The 5,146-nt window shown below is 37.9% G+C and overlaps 1 pseudogene; it reads right to left on the bottom strand.

Moving 5' to 3' along the window:
• Positions 1-2,370: 2,370 nt before the first annotated feature.
• Positions 2,371-3,402, bottom strand: LOC113830837 (annotated as a pseudogene).
• Positions 3,403-5,146: the final 1,744 nt, after the last annotated feature.

Raw genomic sequence — 5,146 nt, 5'->3', positions numbered from 1 at the left:
TGTCTAAGTTATTCAACAATGTAAAAGAATCCTAAGCCATAAAAACAGCACTCAGCTTATGTATTGTTAATAATGATGTAAGCATTTTTATCCTAATTCCATTGAAGATCCATAACACTGAGTACCATTGAAGAAGAAATAGACATTTTGATACATACAAAATTATCTTCATTGTGAATCTGAGACTTAGTGTAAAAGTCCAAAATGGGCTTTCTATAAACAAACAGAAGAATGCCTGTGATTGTATGTGTGCTACTGTTTTGGAAATTAACATGCATTCATAAAGGAAATTAAATGGCTAGCTATTAATCCAATACTATATATTAAGTATGTGTTCAAATAAAACAAAAGCATAGGCTTATAAAAAAGTGCTACTCAAAAGTTAATTAAAGCTCCACACACTGAGTTAGAAACAATTCAGTTGTTATTAAGCAGTGAATGAATGAACATAGTTCATCTCCATCACACAGTTGTGTAATGGAGAGCAGCTCCAGTGGAAGAGACCTCATCACACTGCTATCAACAGCATTGTTATGCTCAGTTCAGGATCTTGACACTAAAGGGTGCAGAAGATTTAATTTATATATAACAGTATTGTATCATTACTGGCCAATGACCAGTGCTGAGGAATTGAAGTCATATTAGAGATTCAACAAAATCAGGAGCCTCCAGGCCATTTACTGGGCTTTTATTGAAGATAGGGGCAGGGAAGGAAGCAATGCTAAACATGTCGAGTAGTTATCATCTCTTTCACCACATGTATTCAGGTTTGCATAATGTCCTGGAAAGTGCTAAGCTAGGGAGAGAAAATGCCTTGGTTGCAGCATTCTCTGGGAAAGAGAGGCATTCCTCCTTGGGAATAAAGTTCTAAGTGAGCAGATTTCACACAGCAGGAGAATGTAGGAAAGTCTATATTATATGCAGGCTACAGTGTAGAAAAATGAAAAAATATAGATTACAAAAGATTAGATGTTCCTTGGGGTTAAAGGTATGAGAATGGAAGGCTCCATGATACATGAGACTCTAAGTTGGAGACAATGTTCTCAATATCATGTAATTGTGGACAGTGGTTTTATAGATACGTAGCAATGCCAGTGTTCATTTACTTATTTATACACTTTAATTGAAGGCAATGTACTTTACACAGTAAATCCATCTATATAAGGCTGATGGACAATGTTAACTCAGAGGCAGTGTACTGAATTCAGGATGGAAAGAATTTAGGAATTTATTGTGAGGTCTATGTATGATCATGATTTTCTATACCTCCATGATGTTTATAAATTGAGAGACATGATCAGTAGAATGCACTGACTTCCTGAATCCAGGGTTAGGGTAGTAGGAAGGAACCATGACTTGAACAACTATCTGGATAGAAGACATATTCATGGAGCTAAAATTGAGAATGAATTAACAAATAAATTAATAAACAAAAAGAGAGCTGGAGAAACTGCAGTGATAACTTCTGCTATACAGATACACCTAAAGTTACCTGGTCTTCTGTTTGGTAACACTGTCCTACTTGTTCACTGTCATTTCAGGGTGTCAATCCTATTTCAATAAGACCATTATTGACAAGTATTACATTCTAAAGCCGTTTCCTGGTTTATGAGCAACCAAGTATAATTTCTTTCTTAAGTTTATTGTTTTCCAGACGTTGGTGGCACATGCCTTTAGTCCCAGCACTCAGGAGGCAGAGGCAGGCACATCTCTGTGAGTTCGAGACCAGCCTGGTCTACAAGAGCTAGTTCCAGGACAGGCTCCAAAGCTGCACAGGGAAATACTGTCTCAAATATATATATTAATTACTATGATTGGTGGTATTTACATACATGTACTTATTGATATATGTATTGGAAAAGTTAATGTAATATGTACTAACCTTACATTATTAGTTAATGAATGTTCACCTTCTTCTAATTGGAAAACACACAAAAAAATGGGTTCTATAAGTGTAACATGAAAAATAAAGACCCAGAGACTGATATTGAGATGCAGACTATAAGCTGAAGATCAGAGAAGCAAAGCAGCCAAGCCTGTAGATCTTACTTCCACCCAGCTGAAATGGCAATCTGTCTCCACAAATCCTCAGAGGTGAAAGGCTCTCACCAAGCCTCAGACTGCTTCCTCTCCTCAATGTGGCTGGGGAATCCTACTGAAGACCCTGCTCCTATCTTTTATACCTCTCTAGTGCTGGTTATAAAGGTATGATCTCTGTTACTCTTTTAGACTGATTCAATCTCCTAATAGCCCTGGGTGGCCATCTGCCTTGGTCTTCTGAGTCCTGAGATTAAAGGTGTGTGCCTGGCTTCTATTGCTAACTACTATGGCTGCTTTACTACTTTGATCTCTTGTGGCTTTAATAAATCATTAAAAATATATCACCACATATAAGTTAGGTGAAGACATCAGGAGAAGAATATTTACTATGACAGTAGTTTCACAGTATAGTTTAATTTTGCAAAACTGCTTTTCCTTTCCATTAAAGGGTTCTAATGACAGAAGCATTCTTTGACTGTGCATGGTGTTTATAACAACACAAATGTGATTTTTCCCCGTGAATTCTCTACCTAACAGTAGCTTTCTCAGAGAAATCTTCATGGCCTCATTCCACAGACTGTATATTACAGGGCTGAGTGTTGGGGGCAGTACTGTGAAAAAGATAGATAGAAGAAGATCTACATCAGTTAGGTGAGTCAGACATTGGCTTTAGATATGCACATGCACTTGTGGGAAAAAAAAATGAGAAAAAGAGGTGAGGTAGGCAGGTGGAAAATACCTTAGATTGACCTTCAGCAGAAGGCATCCTAAGAATTGTGGAGAATATCTGGCCATAAGAGAGGATGACAGCAATGAGCAAGCAAAGGGCATTATAGCTATAAAGGCACCATTCGCATCACTCCAAAGTAATCACTGGATCAGGAAAGCTTGGGCAACTGGGGGATATCACAGTAGAACTGGTGGATTAATTTGACCCTGCACTTCCTGGGAGCCATGATGACCTCATAGTACAGTGGTAGGCAGATGACCATATAGCAGTCATAAGACATCACTGTGAGAATGGCCACCTCACCAAAAGCCAATGATGTGGAAAAAAAACTTGAAGAATACACTGGCCATATGAAATGTAGTCATTATCTATCAGGGAATTGTCAATAGAGTGGGGAACTGTGAGAGAGAGAGAGGTGAGAGGTCCAGAAGGGAAAGGTGCTTCAGGAAGTAATACCTTGGAGACTACAACTGCAGGTCCAGTGTTGTGAGAGTGATAATGATGAAATTACCAGCCAATCTCAATAGATGTGTCACCAAGAAGAACAAAGCATGCAAAATTTGCAGTCCATTTTTGTCAGAGAAGCCCATGAGAAATAATCCACTCCCAGTGGTTATGTTGGTCACAGACATTTTGAGAATAGAAATTGTGGTAGCAACTAGAGATAAAAATGATACAGTAAATGCAGTTGAAAGAAACTATCCATTCATCCAACATTGTTTATTTCAGTAGTTATTATGTGTGAACACAGTTTTTCTGTTGTGTCCTGGATATGAGAACCTTAGGTATAAAGTTCACATTTCTTCTTTTTTTTTCATTGTTTTGTGCTGTTTTTTGAGACAGGGTTTCTCTGTGGCTTTGGAGGATGTCCTGGAACTAGCTCTTGTAGACCAGTCTGGTCTCAAACTCACAGAGTTCCGCCTGCCTCTGCTTCCTGAGTGCTGGGACTAAAGGCGTGCGCCATCACTGACCGGCTAAAGTTCACATTTCTTACACCTGTGGTGCTTATAGTTTGTATCAGAAAAGCAGTTGTTACTGGTGGATGAAAATAAGGACCAACCTGCAGATGGATTTAGTGCAGAATTCTACCAGATGTTCAATCAAGGTCTACTACCAACATTCCTCAAATTATGCCACACAATAGAAACAGAAGGAACATTGCCAAACTCTTTTTTAAGAGGCTACAGTTACCCTGATAAGCAAATCGTATAGACACAACTAAGAAAGAGTATTACAGACCAATTTTCCTCATAAACATAGATGCAAACATACTCAATAAAATACTGGTAAATTCAAGAAAGCATGAGAAAAATCATCCACTATAACCAAGAAGAATTCATTCCAGAGATGCATGGATGGTTCAACATACAAAAATCCATCATTGTGGGGGCTGGAGAGATGGCTCAGAGGTTAAGAGCACTGACTGCTCTTCCAGAGGTCCTGAGTTCAATTCCCAGCAACCACATAGTGGCTCACAACCATCCGTTATAAGATCAGGTGCCCTCTTCTGGTATGCAGATATACATGGAAACAGAATGTTGTGTGCATAATAAATAAATAAAATCTTTTTAAAAATCCATCATTGTAATACACCATATAAACAAGCTGAAAGAAAAAAAACACATGATCATCTCACTAGATGCTGAAAGCCTTTGACAAATTCAACACCCCTTTATGGTAAAGGCCTTAGAGAGAATAGGGATACAAGGAACATACCTAAACATAATAAAGGCAATATACGGTAACCCAACAGCCAACATCAAACTAAATGAAAAGAAACTCAAAGAATATCCACTGAAATCAGGAACAAGACAAGGCTGCCCACTATATCCATATCTATTCAACATATTACTCGAATTTCTAGCTTTAGCAATAAGACAACAAAAGGAAATCAAAGGGATTCGAATTGGGAAGAAGAAATTAAACTCTAGCTATTTGCTGACAATATGATAGTATACATAAGGTTACCCCAAAAATTCTACCAGAGAGCTCCTACAACTGTTAAACACCTTCAGTAATGTAGCAGAATACAAGATTGACCCCAAAAAAATCTTTAGCCCTACTATATACCCATGACACTTTGGTGGAGAAAGAAATCAGAGAAACATCACCCTTTACAATTGCCGCAAACAACATAAAATACCTTGGGGGTAACACTAACCAAAAAAGTGAAAGACCTATACCATAAGAATTCTGAATCACTAAAGAAAGAAATTAAAGAAGAAGATACCAGAAAATGGAAAGATCTCCCATGCTCTTGGATAGGTAGGATCAACTTAGTAAAAATGGCAATCTTGCCAAAAGCAATCTACAGATTCAATGCAATCCCCATCAAAATCCCAACACAATTCTTCACAGACCTTGAAAGAACAATTC

The sequence above is a fragment of the Cricetulus griseus genome, assembly GCF_003668045.3.
Source record: "Cricetulus griseus strain 17A/GY chromosome 1 unlocalized genomic scaffold, alternate assembly CriGri-PICRH-1.0 chr1_0, whole genome shotgun sequence".
Taxonomy (NCBI): domain Eukaryota; kingdom Metazoa; phylum Chordata; class Mammalia; order Rodentia; family Cricetidae; genus Cricetulus; species Cricetulus griseus.
The sequence above is the reverse complement of the archived record's forward strand: the minus strand, read 5'-3'. Positions and strand labels throughout refer to the sequence as shown.